This window comes from Apodemus sylvaticus, chromosome 12 (assembly GCF_947179515.1).
Source record: "Apodemus sylvaticus chromosome 12, mApoSyl1.1, whole genome shotgun sequence".
Taxonomy (NCBI): Eukaryota; Metazoa; Chordata; class Mammalia; order Rodentia; family Muridae; genus Apodemus; species Apodemus sylvaticus.
The window spans coordinates 44,485,270-44,504,614 of NC_067483.1; the positions used below are offsets into that span (position 1 = coordinate 44,485,270).

The 19,345-nt window shown below is 38.3% G+C and overlaps 1 long non-coding RNA gene across 1 annotated transcript in view; it reads left to right on the top strand.

The window, feature by feature from the left end:
* LOC127697756 (uncharacterized) overlaps window positions 1-19,345 on the top strand; it is a 66,106-nt gene that overhangs the window by 23,896 nt on the left and 22,865 nt on the right. Inside the window, exon 2 of the long non-coding RNA XR_007980525.1 lies at window positions 8,113-8,234. This is a non-coding gene — a long non-coding RNA (uncharacterized LOC127697756). The remainder of the gene's footprint in view (window positions 1-8,112; window positions 8,235-19,345) is intronic.

A 19,345-nucleotide genomic window follows, 5' to 3' on the forward strand; every position in this document is an offset into this window, starting at 1 on the left:
CACAGACTGTTTTTAAGAGTGATTGGTTCTTGGGTAGGGATCAAAGAATCTCTAGACACAGACAGAACTGCTTATCTGTAGATGGGAGTGAGAACGGCCCATCACCCTGAAGAGCAGAAAACTCAGGAGCAGCAGCAGCCCACACAAAATAGTGCAGCACCCGTTCATTCAAGGGCTGCCCAAGCATTCTCTCATTTTCTGTGAAGGCAAGCACATGTCTCATGTGATTTCTACAAATCATTTACCAGACAGCAAGTAAAATTAGATATGAATCACGTGTGCTAGGATTTTCTACAGATTATTCTGAGAATCCAGAGCCCATTAACATTGAGACTCTTTTCAAGCAGCATTCATGTTTCTTACTTAGATTTAAATAATAATAATACAGCTTGTAGTTAAAATTGCCTTCTGAAATGTCCATAGACTTTTGTCAAAAAAAAAAAAAAACAAAAAATGAAAAACAAAACAAAACAAAGAAAAAACAGGATTTAATTAGTTTTTTAAAATGTACTATAGGTAGGGCTGTTATGAATACTTGTTAAGCCACTAAGACAAATGCTATATTTTTGCTTTCTAAAATTAGAATTTATAAACATAATTTTCCGTGTCTGGCAAAGTGGATTTGATTCTATTTGTAAATGGTGGGAAAGAGGCAGCTGAAGGAGGAATCTGTTTGGCAGCAATGAAATCTCACTGGCTCTTGTCAGAAGGCATACACGTCTTTTAATATATCTTGAGTAGATTCTGTTATTTATCATGGGAAAAATCAGTGTTATTCTGATATTTAATTACATTATATATGTCCATTCCTGACCTATAATTATACTGCCTGTAAAATTTTAATTGTTAGTTCAGTGCAGGGCCATTAAAACTATCAGTTGTTTATGATTGAAAAGATGTTAAAAATTGCTCCTTGGTTGTAATAATTTCTGCTGCTAGCACGTTATTAGCAAAATAACATGGTTTCTTCCTGTAGGCTCAGTGTATATTACAGGTTACAGTGTTTAGAAAAAAATGACAAAGACAGGAAATGTATAGGGATGTAGTCACTTAAATACACAAAAACACAAGACAAAAGGATCCCCAGAATTTGAAAGAACATCCCTATTTAGAGAACTGTGAGACAGTCTTAGATGTTTGCTTAATGATAAGCAATCTTCAGAAGGAACAGGAAGGGAATGTCCAAACTTCTGAATTATCTGAAAGAAAGATGCCAAAGCTCTAGGTCCTTCACCCATCTTCTGTGTATCCTGTTCGTGAGGATTGCCCAAGTCCCAGTTGATACTTTTCAAAGGACAGAAGCCTTCTGGATCCCACTACAAATTCATTCTGTACCAGATGTGCTACATTGTTGTTAAAGTTAATTCTTGCCAGCTTTCTTCTACACCCAAGCATTTTTATCTACTAAAGAAAATTTGAACATGAACAAATAGCAGACTTAAGACTGGGGAAGCAGATTCTTGGTGGTTTTGAGACAGGTTACTGAAAAGCAAATGAAAAGCAGAAGAAAAATAGAAGAGAAGACGGAGAAACCATCTGTCACTCACTGGAGGTATGAACAAACAGGAGAGTGAAACTCTGTGTCCATATTGCTTGAAACTGAGCTGAGATCCTTTCTGTAGACCTAAATGAGGACTTTGCTTCATAACTCTTAGCTCTTCAGTAAGGGGTCTTGTATACTCAAGTCACTCAGCCCTCCACTGAGCTATGGCCAGAGCCCCTTTTGATATAGGCATTTGTTCAAGTCTGGGGGGAATACATAATATTACAGTTCATACACTACAGTATTGTAAGACAAACTTTGATGTTTTGTGTTCCGAGATGGTTTCTCAGTCTTTAGCTCAGGCTGCCCTAGAACTCACCTGGAGATGCAGTTTGTGTCCAAGTATGATGATCTTCTTTGTCTCAGACCCCTAGTGCTTGGATGACACACACAGCCACCACTATGTTCTTAGTACTTTCCTAGACCAAGAAGATGGTTTGGTGTGATAGTTATGCACAAGGCTTTTTTTGTGGGTCTCTTTTTAAAATATATTAAATTTCCCACGTTAGCCTCCTTGAGGGACTTAACCATCATGCTCTGCTGGAGCCAACAGAACAAAAATGTTTATCTTCACAGCCATCAACAATTCTACACAACCTGAGAAATCAACCCTGCCAGGTCTCAGTGACTTTGATCATGCTACTGAACACTAACTTACAGCAACTACATACTTCTTAGGACAAATCATTTTCACTAATGAACATCCTTAAATATTACAGCATGAGCATATGACAGAGTGAGTTATCTTATAAAAAATAATGTAATGTCTTCCTCCTCTTTATCTTCTTCCTCCTTCCTTTTCTTTGTCTTCTTCTTCTTCTTCTTCTTCTTCTTCTTCTTCTTCTTCTTCTTCTTCTTCTTCTTCTTCTTCTTCTTCTTCTTCTTCTTCTTCTTTTTCTTCTTCTTCTATCTTTCCCCAATCTCAGAGTATTTAAACCCAGACACAGCACCCAGTTTATTACATATCAATACCTACAGTCCTCATTTGCTTTCATGTAAAATTACATTTAGTAGTTAAACTAATAAACAATGAACTTTGTACTTCATTCTTTAAAAGCTTCCAAGAAGATCTTTAATTTAAAAACAAATAAATATATTTTATGCTTTCTAAAACATCCACTTATAAATAGCATGAATATGTCTCCATGGAGGTCAGAAGGAATACTGCACTATTGAAATTATTCTGCTGATTATCAGAACAGTACACTGTCCATTTTATCCTTAACAAAATATGCCTTAAATATATCACTTTAATTTTTGCATATCTTTCTTACCTCTAGGCTTTCTAAAATTTTACAGCCTAGAAAATTATCTTATCTTTGATTTAGCAAAACTATATCTATTTTGTCCAACTTGACAAAACTACATTCTTATTTTTCTAATTTAACTGTTTTTAAATACTCATTTCATTGCTTACTATTTACACAGATCATGTAGATGCTATATAGATAAATTGAGACACTTTCACTTTTTTCATCTTTGTACATACACACCATATGCATGCACACACATACCCACAAACACACAAATATTTAGGCTCATTCAATGTTTAGTGAAAATTCTCTGCTTTAAATATATAGGTGCTGAAGGGTTGGCTAAGACACCAAGGTTTACGATTCTAGGGTCATCTGTGTGCATGTGTATTACAGATGCCCTGCCATGCAGAACATTGTTTAGTCTCTTTTTCTGGAGTTAAGGCCTGGTTTGCAGGGAGCAACCAGAAAAGCACATGGCTGCAGCTCTGTGGTGCCGTGGAGATGTGTTTTGCTCTGATATAATGGCCGGGATGCATTTTCACTTACACATGGACCTAATACATGAGACTGACCCTCACCTTTGTTAGCTTTCCTTCTTCTCCTGCTCATCTTACAGAAGTAGGGATATACTTTTAATTGGGCTGAGTCTTATTTTTAACCTTTTCAGAGCAATCGCCATTCTTCTACAGGCTTTTTTTTTTTTCCTCGTAAGAGAGGAAACGATTCACTATAAAAATTCAATATAAATAAAGCAGCTAAATTTGCTTTTGAAACTTCAGACTTTGGGATTGAATTTCTAAATTTCTAAATTTCAGCATTTCTAAAACAAACAAACAAACAAAAAAATCAGGTTTTCACCATACATCACTTCAGTTTGCTGCTTTCAAGGTCAGCGCTGGGGTCAGACAGTCCCCATTTTTTGATACAATTAGAAGATAAAGACCTGTCAGTTCCCAGAGAGCTTAGCCCAGAGCTCTGTACAGAAGTGGGTCAATCGCCCCACCCTGTTATCTGTCTAATTAATGATGCATTTAGTTTGAGACTCATAAATCTACTCTTCTGCTTCCCCAAACACCCTACATGTATACACATTCCCTTACTAGGTATTACCATCTCCAATAGGATAGGGTAAGAATGGATCTGAAAAATATTAAAATAATATTTTTAAAATACATTGACTTCCTTCATAATTACTTGGTATTTTTCTGCCTAACAATTAACTATGTCAGTTGTCTGAAATCACTTGCAGAAATTATACTATGGAAGAAATGGCCGCACTCTCCCAAGCACAGGTTTAGACAGTCAGGAATGGAAAATGAACACTTATTTACTCCCAAGGATTATATGAACACATATCTCATAAGTATTTCTGGTCTGAACCACTTGGGTAGCACAACATAATCCTTGGGAGTAAATGAATGAGATGCGTTTGCTTCTTTCCCTGCTTTCTTTTATGTTACTGTTTGGGATTCATTTGTTCACAAGAATCTGTTTACCGGCTTCCTGTTATTAATTATGAGAAATGGATTTTATTAAAATGTTAGGGACACTCTTGTAACTCATGTTCAAATACTTCAGGCCAGGTACTGGCAATCCCCTTAAGTTCCACAAAGCCAGAGGCTCATGTGAAATACCTTGCTTCTTCTCCTAACCCTCAACTTAACCCTCACTGAAAGCAATACACAAGAGTCGAAAGCTTCTAACCGGTTATGAGACACCGAGATGTGAACTCTGAACTGTAGTCACAAAACTGAATTGCAAAATTTAATTAAAATAGTAAAGTGCTAGAAACAACATGTATTCTAATACAAATCTACACACAGGAAAAATACTGATTTGGTGCTTGATGTATTATTACAAATATTTTCTTATAGAAATCTCTGCTCAGTCCATGCTAGTATATACTCTGTCTTGTCTCTATGTGTTTCTCTGCCTCTCTGTCTCTGTCTGTCTCTCAGTCTCCCTGTGTCTCTGTCTTTGTCTCTCTCTTCTCCCTCCCCTCCCTCTGCTCCCTCTCCATTTTTCTCTAAAATATAAGCAAATACATTTGCATATATTTAAAATCATAAAGAACCCAAAACATCTGGAAATTTTAGAAGCAAAGCAAAGTAGTCAGGGGAGAAATCCAGTTTTAAAATGCAGATGTTGAATTGTGCTGTCAGTTTTGTTACAAGGGCACAAGAGCAGAAATAACCAGAAGCCAATGATGGAAAATTAAAATACTTTCAGAAGCCCTTGCCAAGGTAAAGGCAGTGAAACTGGTAACACAATATGGACAGGGCCTTTCTAGCCTGAGATCTGAAAACGTTACCATGTGCAATTTCATAAATTAGCTATTTCAAATGAAAATCCTTTTCATTAAAGCACACAATAAAAGTTTTTCATGCTCTCTCTTCCCTCTGGTCATCCACATCAGGCAGTTATTCGGGGTTTGTCTTTCATCAGTGACAAGCTCTTTCCCCCACCCTCCGTGCCCCGTTTCTAAGACTCTCTGATAGTGCTGAGTGGCCAGAAATTACAGATGCAGGACGGCTGACAAATGGCGGCCAGGCCCCTCCCCCAGGGCCTTGGCAGTCACAGCTCCTGCCAGAACACGCCTGAGCACAGCGCGCCTTCCAGACAAAGACACAAAGATTCCATTTTTCTCAAGGAAAAAAAAAATAGATTTCATGTGTAAAACACTGGTGAGAAAACCTGAAGGCTGACACATATGTACAGTCTCCAGGAGGCGGGGCTGAGTCGCTCCGAAGACTCAAATTTCACTTGATTGCATCAAAGCCTAACAAATATTATTTAACCTAAAAGTATTTCAGGCTGTTAAAAAAAAAAAAGAAAAAAAAGAAAAAAATCGACAGGCAACGGTAAGATATTTTATTTGTTGAAGCACGTGGATAAGAAGGCAAAGAAATCTTGAGCTTAGTAGAGATAATGATCCTGGAATAAGAATTGATACTTGCTCACATCCTGGAGTCTACAAAGTAAGATTTTTTTTTTTAATTAAAACCTTATTGGATCAAAGGGTTTAGCAAGATAGTATTAAATGGCTATGAGTATGTTTCTAGTGAAAAGAATCTCCTCCCAGCAGCCCTAGGATATCATTACTGGAGAGGCAGGGAGTACTTTATTACACATGAAACCTTGGCGTGCCAGTCTTGCCAAGCATGCGGCTTTCGTCTCGTGGGCCCAAAGCCCTGGCTTCCATAGCAAAGGCCATCTGCTTGGTCTCGCTGTCTTGCCAGGCAATGTGTAGGTGCAAAGGCCGGCACCGGGAAACAAAGAAAGACTGTCTACTGAGAAACATTCTGCTTTTCTTCCTGTCTGCCTGGACACCCATCCCCGCTACTCAGATGAGTTTGCAGAAAAACTTAGCTTAATACACTTCAGTGAGCCCTTAACAGGTTAAAATATAATTAATCGTAGCTGTCAGGGGTAATAGGCCGAGAAATTGCACCGGGAATGTTTTAATATTTTTAAAAGTTGTATAACAAATTTAAAAAGAAATAAACATGACTTGTACTTTCCTGTACCTTTTTACAGGAGCCTGCGATTCTTAAATTTCTTTAGTTTCTAGAAATGTCAGGGTGAGAAAGAGAGAGGGTGAGAGAGGGGGAGGGAGGCAGAAAGGTATTACAAAACACTTTAGAATTCAAGAAGAGGTATCATGGAGAATAATGAGGCTATTAGGTAACCGTAAAACTATTTTATATAAACTACACACACACACACACACACACACACACACACACATCATTTTAGGGCACTAGCTATTACGATCAACTAGGAAAAATATTAGCATTTTAAAAGATATTACTAATATTACGCATCAAAATTGCTACTTCATATGTGGTGTTAAAATGCCCCAGCTAAAGGGGACTGAGGACATCAGCATGTTTGTGGGAAACAGACACCAGCTCGGTTGGAAGCATAACTTTTATTCTCAATTAAGCCACGTGGCAATCTTCCTTCCATGCCATCTCAGTTCTCCTGCCTAGAATATAAAGAATTCTGCAAGTTGTAACTCACTTTCGGGGATCAATCCCTGGAGGAGACTTTCTGCTCTAAATGCAGATGTACGCGCTGAGGGGAAAGGGTGGAGATATTTATTGTTTTCAAAACTTAAACGTGCAATTTGCTAAGTGGCTCTATCTCTCGCGTGCATTCACTGGCATAGGGCAGTCCAGGGCTCTGCCTTGGAGCCACTGCAGTACGGATGGGTGTGTGGTGTTCTCGTAATATTTCAACATTCTGTAATCTGAAGTGCAGTACTCCACTTTAAAATTTCTTAAAGTGTACACTTCATGCTTACTCAGACCTGTTGACTTTCTCTGTCTGCCCTTGACCACTATTCTACTAACTGTAATGGAATCCTCAGCGGCACAGGCTGGAAGAGAGTGGCATGATGGGAAACTTGCTCCTAGAAGGCTGGCCCCTTCAGCTCTTCCCCATCCCAGGGAGCCTCTGCCAGGGGACATGTAGAGTGGTTACTGCCAGCCAACAGGGCCATTCTCCCCTCTTGAGTTGGATCCTGAGAGACCTCCCAGAGTTCAGCTTCAAAAGACAGTGAAGACACAGAGTATCCGAGGAAAAAGACAGGCTGTGAGGTCTGAAGAAAGACATCTGTAGCCACAGTCTTTGAAAATAAAACTAAGAGAAATATATTTAAAGAAAAAAAACTACATAATGAGCAAACTGCGAAAATCAGTAATCAGCAATCAGAATTTTGGGAGAGTAAGGCATTATTTCTTTTTCCTTTTTTTTTCTTCTAATTTTCCAGAATTCTCTAATTCAATATTGAAAGAAAACACTTTTATATTCAAATCACATTACTGAATCACGATATTTCTTTCCTGAGACCTTAAAATTTCAACAATGATCACAGGCTGAACGAATGGTATAAAACCAGCATGGTGTCACTGAGTAAGCTTGACTCTTCAGAGAAATTAAATGATAAAACACAAAACTATATTGATAGTTGAAGCACTTAAAAATATTTTAGATGCTTTTGTGGATAGGAATACACCAGATTAATTTGCTGTGGAAAAGGAATATTCATAATTAAATCCTAGTGTGGAGATAGCTAAACTCATTAGCTTACTTGTAACAAGGGCTCTTGTTATTGAAAAGGTGTGTTTATGCAAGTTGGGAACTTCTCTGATGGCAAAATTAATTATAAAGCTAGCAAAATGTAGGATGGTCAAAGTGAGAAGTGCTTAGGGACTCTTGGAGAGGAGGAATCCATCGCCATCAAAGGGTAAGAACGACCTTTGGATAATTTGCCTGAGTTCAAGAGAGGGTCATTTTTGTTTTGCGTAGGTTCTGGACTCAAGGACCAAAAAAACCCCATGAAGGAGAATGAAGGCACCAGCGTCTACATGCTCAATGGCAGTCCAGTAGGAACCTCAGCAGCGCGCATGCCCCTGAGGAGCTTAAAAGAGGTTGGTTCCCTGTACCCTAAAATTAGGGTGTCATTAAGGTTCATCATTTCTTTGAGCTCCCTGGAAACACTTTGTTCTCTCCCTGTCAGACTTTCCTCTCTGCCCAATGTCTCCATGTACACACCACACCCAGAATCCACACCCTAACATCCATACCCCAACAACCACACCCCAACATCCACACCCCAACATTCATACCCTAACATCCACACCCCAACATCCATACCCCAACATCCATACCCCAACATCCACACCCCAACATCCAAACCCCAACATCCACACCCCAACATCCATTCCCCAACATTCATACCCCAACATTCATATCCCAACATCCACACCCCAACATCCATACCCCAACATCCACACCCCAACATCCATACCCCAAAATCCACACCCCAACATCTGTCCTTTCTCCTCGCTCCTCTCTCTGTCTCTGTCTCTCCCTTTTTCTTTTTCTTCCCTCCCCCATTCCTTCCTCCCTTTCCTTGTTCTCCTTAGCAGATGTCTTCTATAATTTATGATGTTTACTATCCTTTCATTAAAGCTAAGCTGCTTCTCCAGCAGCCAGAGCCCCTAAGTCCACACTAGAGGAGAGCGGTGCGCAGGAGCCGTCCTGCAGCCTCATCAGGGCACGTCTAATAAGCATCTTGGTACCACTGAATGCAAAGCTGCATTCAAATAACAGCTTTCATCTTCCGTCTTTGTAAATATGAAAGTAACCCTTGAAGCCCTTTGAAGGACCTAACCAAACATCATACACAAGAAAATAGATCAGCAAGGCTTTGAAAGACATGTTTGTGTAAAATCTGTAAGGCATCTCACTGTCTTTATCACAGAAGAAATCTAGGTAAATGAAGGCTTTTAAAAAGACACATGACAATCTCAATTATGAGGGTCATGATTATGTATTCTCTGTGCTGTTTTCTGTTCCTGCCAGGGAGTTTTCCTTTTCCTTTTCCTTTTCCTTTTCCTTTTCCTTTTCCTTTCCCTTTTTCTTTTCTTTTCTTCTTCTTTCTTTTCTTTTCTTTTTTTAACATCTTTTTTCTTATGTCAAAAATTTCAAGACTCTACAGTTCTCTGTGTAGAAAATGTATCCACAAAGCTACAGTAGTTTTTGTTTTGTTTGGCATTGTTTGTCTGTTGTCAGTAAAACCATCCCTGACACTCTGAACCAAAAAAAGAACCCCCAAAAAACCAAACCAAAACAAAAATTTTTGTTAAATGGGCAGGCTGGAACTCGAGGATTACAGGTAAGAGGAATAAAGTGGAGGGTTGGAGGCTATAATTTCTATTTCTGTGGTGATAACAAAATCATGGGATGGATGAAGTCAGGAGACTGGAGACATGGCTACTGGAACCACGGCCAGGAAGAGCAGACTGCTCAGAGCCTGGTGAGAAGGCCCCCACTCCTCAAGATGTGCTATGTGGCATGGTGGGGAAGTCCTCACTGAATCCATTCCCCTCTCAGTGCCCATGGCCCAATACCTGTGACCCCACCTCCCAGTTGACTGGATCCTAGATTTAAGAGTTCTATGTTTGTTTTCCTTTCCTTCTGTTTCCTTACTTTAAAGCAAAACATAAGAAAAGTAAGTTATCAGGCCCCCCACCTTCTGTTCCCTGATGAGAAGTCAAAAAAGATGCTAAAAGAATCCTCAGTGGACCAGAGGCAGAAGTGCTGCAATTTCTGGGGTGCACTTGTGGTTCTCAGCTTATAATTTAGCCTTATCCTTATTTTCATAAAATTAAATAGAACCCTAGAAATGATAGTAAGCACAGAAATTGTACATTGTGACTCATATCAAGTGGAAAGCAGGAAGTCCTAAAACTGTCTCCATCAGACTAGCTAGAGAGTGCCATCAGCTTAATTACAGGTTTGCACACTCAGAGAGGATGTTGTAGAAATGTTTGAGGAGAAATGCCCGTATCAAAACACACACATAGCAAACTGGAATTGCCATCCAACCTAGACAAGAGTGTGTGTTGAAACTGCCTGAGGATGCTGTTCACAGGGCAAACTGCTGTCAATCTCAGATCTTCTGACATCTGTGTACATATATATGACGCTCAACAGAATTCTTCTGAGAACTGAGTATTTTTTTCTGGACACATCTGCAGCTTCTGTTTGGCTCCCCCCGCCCCCCCCCCCCCCCCCCCGCCCTGTTCTGAAGGTATTTGCTCACTTTCCCATAGTTTTGATTTGCTTGGGCGGACGCCTAGAATAAAGGATGGTAAGCACCTGCATAAGTGGTGCTAGACCTTTGGGAATTCTTTCCTCGGTTTCAGTATTGTGGTTTTCTTTTTGTTTTGTTTTATTAAAAAAAAAACAAAAAACAAAAAACACTGGGCGAGATGAAAGCCCATTTTCTCATTTGTAAATATCCCCATGAGAACTGGTAACTGTGTGAACACAGCAAAGAAGCGTGGCAGACAACAGACAGATCCTATCTTTAGAAGTGTTGGCAGGTTTCTATAGGAAATACAGCTCATTCTGGAAGACATGGTTGGCATAATGTTTGAAGAAAAACAAGTTATTAAGCACACCAATAAATAAGTGTGTACATTAAAGCTCTAGCATTCTTTTTTGTTGTTTTTTGAGACAAAATATTGCTCTTTAGCATAGACTGGCCTCAATCTCATGGTCATCCTCCTGCCTCTGTCTTCAGTGCTAAGACTGTAGGTATTAGTCACCACACTTGACTTAAAATTTTAATTCTACCCCTAAGCCAATGATCTAGTTTTCTTAGAAAAATTAATTTCTTTTTTTTAAAAAAATTGCTAATATTTGAATCAGCACACAAAATTGTATAGTTTTTTTTTAAAATTTAGCAGCTAAGATGCCTTAGTTCCAAAAAGCTTGTCACACCTTCTTATGGTTAAGAGTGCAAGCCTAAGGTGTTTTGAAGAAATCAGGCTGTTACTCTTCTACAGATGGTTTGATTGAAATGTTTTAAAGATGGTTTCTTCTTCGGTAAAGCCTAGACATTTTGATAAAATAATAATGTTTGAGTGGTTCTTAGTCTCCACCTACAAATGCTATTCAATATTTATGTGGGAACAAACATCTTGTTTTTTGAGGCTGCACCTAAATAAAACAGAAAGACTATAACCATATGCATTAAAAAAAAAAAACTTAAACCAGAATTTTGTCAGTTGCCTTCCTCCAGTGTTAATTTTATGTAATAAAATTATATCATATTGTGAATGGCTTCTTTAGTTGGGAGACCTGGTAACCCCATATGGGAGGGGATCACATTATATACATGAGAAGGTATTCCATCTCTATTGTAAGCCCACTGAGATGTGTCCATTGATCATAATCCATTTCATTTAGAAACTGGGATGTATGTTTTCGCTTATACTTCGGTTTTGGGAACATGTAGAGAGATAATACATGAAGTCTTATTGAGAACAGGGTTTCCTCCACTGTCAAAATGAACAATGCTATCTTACACAGCAGCTTGATTTTCCCAAGAGGATGACTAACCAACCTGGACACTCACACAGGGTGTGAGAGCTATAACTCAGAATCTCAGCATGAAAAGAAACCTTTTGGGCAGATGCCCTGCTGATCCAGACCGTTTAGCTATGTTTTCTACACTGGGGTGAAAACTCTTTGGAGGCCTTGGAAATTAGAGTGGAGCTTTGGATAGAGGGGAATTTCACTTGTCCCATGGGGCCATACCACTGTGATGAAAGGTCTCATCTCCCATGCAGGTAACACAGGAATTATAACAACTATGGCCAATTTATATTGAGTGAAAGGTATGTTATTTTTCTCTAGGTCAGGGTCACTCCTCCTGACCTTTGCTGTTATTTTAATCTATATAATTCTTTTCCCTGGGAGATTCCTCAGCTTTGGCTCCTGCCTGCTGGGTGACAGTCCTACCCACTCTAAGCAGCTTGTATTCATACACAACCAAAGGTCCCCTTGACTGAGAGCTACCTGTAAGATAGTTATGGCTTCTTCTTTGATCTATACATAAAATTAGTTATGTTAGATCTTTGCACTCACTTTAATAGATGTGTGTGTGTGTGTGTGTGTGTGTGTGTCTTTGCAGCAGTTTTCTGAACAGAGCAGACAGCTCTGACATAAATGCTACTTCTGGACAGTATTTTATCTGCATACACAAATCTGTCATTCCAGCTGTGTGCCCCTCACCTGCATCACTCCCATGATAGCATAAGAATATTAAGAATGTGGGCTAGAATTTACTGCTTTACTTAAAACAATTCACAGTGCCCAGCTAGGCTGTTATAAAATATTTGCTTTCATTTGCATATGAAACCCTTTTCTTATGTGTTATCATTAAATGTAATAATATGTTTTCAGAATCTAAGTTTGACAACATTGAAAAAAGTAAGGTGATTTGGATGATTTCATGGGGAACTGAGCTCATAAAAGTGGTATTAATCGTGCTTTGTCATCAGTTTGGAATTTCTCCAACTACCGAATAGGTTTCTTGAGAAGACACATAAAATGTTGAACACTGAAGAAAATTTGAAGTGAACACGTATGGCCACTAGAGAAATAGGGTGATAATCCTGGTCCTTTCCAGGCAGGAAGAGAAACTGCAATGTTGATACACTTTGCTTTTGAATGTGTGTGTGTGTGTGTGTGTGTGTGTGTGTGTGTGAGTTTGTATGTTGGTAGTGATTTCGATTGGAATAAAAAACAAAATTATAATAGTCACATGGAAACCAAGAAGATGAGTCATCAAAAGAAAATGCTGTGTGAGTACAACTTGAGACCACGGACACAGAGAATACATTCCATGGCCTTAGCGTGTTCTTTTCAAAGCTGTTAAGACATCATTAAGACAGTATGTCGTCATTTGAGCTCACATTAACAAACATGAACAATCTGAGTCTGTTCACTGAGGAAGACTAATTTCCTGAATAAATTGGTAATTTCACAGTGAGTGAGTGTGCATGTGTGTTTGCGCATGCACGTGCATTTACACATGTGGGTGATGTGGCCTCCCCATTGTGCACCTGTGGGACAAAGCTGATTATTCTCCTTCTTCATTTTAGTTTTTGTCAATTTTTCTAAAGTATTTTTGTGGTCCTCTGCTTTATGATTTCGACCAGGTGATGTGGAGGCAGTAAACTTTAAACATGCCTTGTTTTTATGTCATTATATGCTTACAGTTTCAGATTGTAATAAGTCATCTGGATCCGTGCACCATGGTATGGTGAGACAACAGGCTTTCCTTCAAGGGCCTTGGCTGTATTCTAAGGCAAGGGCTGGAATCACATCCACTCAGTGTTACCTGTAGCATCACTGAACATACAGCTGAATATCTGTAGTGTCAAGAGTTAGACATGAAAACCAGAAGACTTTAGAGCTCCAGTTTGTAGGAACTACATTATAAAATGGCACTATGCCTATTGCCCACTCTTTCTTTAAGAAGAGTTTATAATGAGTGTGCTTTGTTTGATATGTCACATTTTTTTTAATTACAGTGGAATTTTTCCCTGGTCATGAATAACATGATCTGAAATAAGTGGAGTGAACTTATTGCTAGTAGATGTTTCATGTGATAAAAAAAGAAAAAAAAAACCTTTTATAGTGATGAGTTCACATCAAAGAGAAATTACAATTTGTTTTAATGATGAACTGGGAAATAAACTTTGAGCAACTTTATGGCTAAAGGCATTTCTGACTATCCCAGATTTTTCTATACCAGAGTTTTACAAACTTTGGCTGTACCAGGACTACGCAAAAGGTTGTGAAAATATAGATTGCTCAGCTTTGGGCTAGCGTCTCTGCTTCAAGTGACTTCTGACAACCTATATGTATGCCTAGCTGTCCACTGGTGTCAAACAGCCACTGGTGTAGAACTTTACTGACACTCAGGAGCCAACTCCTAGTTGGAGCTAAGAACTTCCTCTTTGTTAGAAATGACAAAGACTATTACAGGTTAAATAAATAAGTTCATAAACTGGCAATACTCATCTATAATAGACTGACTTAGCTTTACCAGCAGAATGGATGGATTATAAGTGAGATTGTTTACAACAAAAATCCTTCACAAGATATTAAAAGGCAGGAAACTTTAAGAGAAAAACAAAACAGGTAAACTCTTCTTAACTACAAATTTCAGTCAGCTTAATTTCAAAAGTGTATATAGTAACCCAGAAACAAAAATAGCTATCATCAATATTTTGTTCATCTTTTCTTGATAATCTCTGTTCCACATGATCTCAAAGAATTAACAACTCTTGTTTTTTCAGAGATCAACCTCTCCCGAATACCTAGTATCTTTTAGTCGTATATGGTTTTTTTAATGCTTATGTGAGAGTCAAATAAATTGAAGTAAGTGCTAATCCATGGGATAGAGTACATTTCATAAATTAACCAGAACTGCAAAGCATGCCTTGACGGATATTCAGGACTTCCCTCAATGATGGTGAGGACCACACAGCTGAACCACATGGTATAGTTGGTCATGTGGATGAGACTGTGGGAACTGTGACCAGTAAACACAGAATACAGGGTGTTGAGTGTTTGCTTATTCTTTGTACATTATTTCAAAGCACTCAGGGTGCGACCTGCTACAAGCTACCTAAGAAGTTCCTGAGTCAGATATCAGAGACTCTTCATCCTAACAGGTTGTCAGCTTCTGAGCCTCACTCCCATTTTGGCATAATGAAGGAAGCACAAGTAAGAATGGCCCGTCTGCTGTGTGACCATTTATTTGTATCACAGCCAGTCAGCTGTTATCAGTCAACTTTCCATAGAAACTCTGAAATGCTTGGTATTCTAGAAGATGAAGACAGTGGAGATAAGGATGCTATGAAGTCCTTCTCGTCATGCTTGGGAGAAGGAATCCAAAATTGAATTATAGTGCTTACCCTAAATCAGGACACCATCTCTTCTGCTTATTTGTCAGGAACATCGAATCACTTAAAATAAACAGCACAAATCTTTCAAACCAAGATACTATCAATTGAATTAATATCTAATATGTCAATAAATATCAGTAAATTCTGCCATACTGATGCGTGTGTGCTTTAAGATTCCACATAGAATTATGACCACTTGAAACTACCTGTGGAATAGCTTACAGAGAGCTGAAATCGTGTAGCTTTTCTGACTACAGCACAAGGGAAGATGGAAAGTATTGTTACTGGTTGACTATTGGGAAGCCATCATCCTCCCCCTCCCCCCTACTGAATTATTGCTACTTGAAGAACCTGCAAAAGAGGTAGTGATTCGTTAGTCAGTAAATATTTTTATATTCTCAAATGCAGTGGATAAACACTACATTAGAACACTAATAATTAAACTTCTCCTCCTCCTCCTCCTCCTCCTTCTTCTTCTCTTCTTCTTCTTCTCTTCTTCTTCTTCTTCTTCTTCTTCTTCTTCTTCTTCTTCTTCTTCTTCTTCTTCTTCTTCTTCTTCTTCTTCTTCCTCCTCCTCCTCCTCCTCCTCCTCCTCCTCCTCCTCCTCCTCCTCCTCCTCTTCCTGGCTTCATAAAAGTATTATTTTCCAACACCTTGCCAACAGTATCCAGATTTGGAAGTTAGGGTTAGAAGTTGTCTTCTGTTTTAAAATGACTAAAATAGTTATAATTATAATAATGTAGATTTGTCTCCCCTTTCCTTTCTATCTTCTGTGTAGTTTAACAGTCTTGGCCTTCCTTTTCTACAGAGGCAAGAGTACAAATCTCTTTGACACAGGCCATCTAGTGCATCATGTGCCTATCCAAAGTGCTGTTGTTGATGCTAGATTCAGGGTTTTGAATGGGGAGGATAACCGGTGATAACAAAATTATATCCCCTTCTTCCTGCAATTACCTCAGAATCCGTACAGCCTTGACATTTGGAAGCCCCCAGCTACTGTCACAGCTGTGATTCCTGCCCCATTGCAGGAAGTTAAGCACATGTTCCAAAGAACACTCATTGTTCTGGTATTCTCTGGGAACTCAAAATCAAGGCTGTTAGTGGGCACACCACGTGATACCACTGACATATTGGAATCATATCCTCCTGTGAGACACATCAGAATATGAACCATGTACTTATAGGTCGTGTAGGTTGCATTTGCTTAGCAACACATACAAACACACACACACACACACACATTTTCTCCAATGAGCAAGGTTAGAAGGCCGTGTGGCTCAAGACACACTCTTACTTAAACTGTTGGAAGAGAATTAAGTTAGATAGTAAGTAGGAGAATTTTACCACTCTGTCTTTGTTCATATAGAACTTCATGTAACAAAAAGATGAACTTTCAAATACTTAGGAATCAGTTAAGAACTCTGGAGTTTCCCAAATGAAATACAGAGTCACTAAGTGTGAGTAAATTCTAACTGACATTTGGCATCAAATAAATGTAGGAAAGGATTTTGTGACTTAAAGCTGATGAACACTGATGGCTGTTTTCATGGCTTGCTTTGACTTAAAATGATCAAAAGGAGTGAGTGTTGAATGGACTAGCTATTAACTTATCTCCCCCCAAAGCACCCATAATGATAATCCTCATTTTAAGAGCATTAGTAAGTTTTGTTCACAAAATTTAGAGGGAGATGGATTTTACTAATGCTGTATAATCATTTTGTTAATCAAAATGATTGCCAGCAATCTTCTAGAAAGTAAACTGATTTGCTCCAGAATAGATTGAGGATTGCTGGGGCTCACAGTGCCACTTGGCAAAAATATGATTGCATATGATTTTTATTTAGCTTACTAATTGTATTTTTATTTCTGTTTATTCATCTTGCTTCCATTTACTCCAAAACATTAAAATGTTCTCCATAGCATATTATTTGCCCTAATTTTCTGCTTAATTCAGTATTTCCCTTTGCTTGATTTTTTTAAATTTTGCACTCATAATGATTGATAATCTCTCATAATTCAGCAGTTTATTTCAAATGATTAAAGCAGGCTTGTATCATTTATGCAATGACTTTGATATCCTGCCTCTTTTGGTTATAATTTTTTACAGCATATTTACAATATGTTCATGTGATACTAATTTTATATATGCTTGAACAGTGTGCGTAGCTTTAGAGGACTGTCCCTCGGATAACCAGAAGTTATTGGACATTTTTCTAATATTTTAATATGATATTTAATACTGAACGCTTAGCTTACTTTGAAACAAATCTTTGGATAGTGGCTGTTTTTTTTTCTACCTTCACTGCTCTAGAAAACCTTGCCAGGGTTCATCCTTCTGAGTAGCAATTACAGAGCCCAGAAAAGATGTTTAGATGAATTTTTAAAAACCCAATTTAAAATTACATACAGAATACACAATACATCTTGTCCAATGGCTTTGTTGCCTTTATGTGTCTGCATTTTGTTCTCCTGGTGACAATTCAGTTTTCATTACCCCACAGTGAGTAAGAGCAAGTTTTGTATTCGTTTGTGCAATTCCTCAGCATTCAGACACAGGTGAAGTATTTTCAGAATCAATACGGTAAAAATTGTGTTTCTGATGGCCTGTTTACACACTGTCGATGCTTTATGACACTTTGGACAAAATATTCCTTTTCACTGCTACTTAACCAAAGGCACACGAGGCACTCTATATGCAATAAGGTTCCATCGGTCTGCACATGTGCAAAGAGGTGGGCAAAGACTTGCACTTGGAGGCGAGGAGATTCAGCTTGCAATAAAGATCCCCCAATAGAAGTGTCTACAGTAGCCTTGTCCCAAATGTCTTGAGGCAGACAGAAAAGACCTCCATGCTTACCTGGTTTACAGACAGACCACTTGCAATTGCTTAGAAGACCAGTTGAATGATGTCATTTAGCCGCTCCAGATTTGATTTAGGTTGCTTCTTGCAGAGTATTGTGAAAAACTGATGTTGAGTTGTTTCTAGTTGATACAATATGTGTCAGAACTGCTAAGGCTTTTCTCCCTATCTTTTTTGGCTTTTCTCACACCTCACAAATCACTTGTAACTTTCCAAAGACATCTCACTTCTTTAGCTCATTGTTAGAATCTTCTATGTCATGACATAAAATGTAACAATATAAAACTAGAAATGATTTAGGCACAGGACATTGTACCTTCAAAGTATTTAAGCCAGCTTTGGTCAAGTTCATTATCAAGATTTCCCCACATGATAAATTTGTATGATATAGTTTATTTTGTATAGTGCTTTGGTTTGGAGCCAGAGTCTCACATATACAAGGCAAGCCTGCCACCAGTGAGGCACACTCCCAGACTGCCTTCAGTTACTGAGGCGTTCTTCCCTTCTAAAGAAACTAAAAAATGATTATTGACTATGAGACTAGATATGTTGCATCTTGGTAAAATTATTTCTAGCCTATCTTTTGAAGAATTTATTATTCATTTTTAAAATAAAAAAAACAGTTATCATACAAATGTGTGAGACCTAAAATATAATAAGATTTGAAAACTATCACCAACACATTATCATCTGAAATAGATGGGGACAAATTTTTATAGTGTCACATATAATGGACCATGAAAAGATGTCTAAAAGGAAAATGGCTTTTTCTTTGTCTGGTTTTCCATGGAAACATAGTGAATCTGCGAGGAAAACCTTCCAGATCATCTTTCTCCCTTGAGAAGCACAGTATATATTTTTAAAATTATAATTTAATGCAAAAATGGGAACATATCACTAATCTGTCTGTGACTTAGAATCTTGACATGGACTGCATATAATTTGCTATGGTGGGGAGAATATTTTACTTCAAACTCTTAGCTCTTGAGTTTCCTCAGAGTTACAAACAGTGTTGATGCTCTGCTTAGCCTTGTGAGCAAAATATATTGCCATAGATCCAGAAAAATGACAGAGAAGAGCAGCGAACTACAAAGGTCTGACATCCTAACATAAAAACATGTAAATGGTCTGTATCAACACATGGATTCAGAGTCTAGGCTCTTTATACCAGATGTGGATTTTCTGGGCATATTTTTTTTCAGCACTACACAATCAGAACACAGCCCAAAATAAGGACTGAAGAACACGAAGCCCTGCTCCATGAAATGTGTGTTGCATTTTGTGTGGTGTTAACAAGGTGACTCTGATGGAAAATCTAGTCTGTCTTCATTTAAGATGGAAACACAAAAAACGTTTTCCTTCTGGACGGCAGACTTCAGCACTGAGAGATCAGAAGATGCAGAAC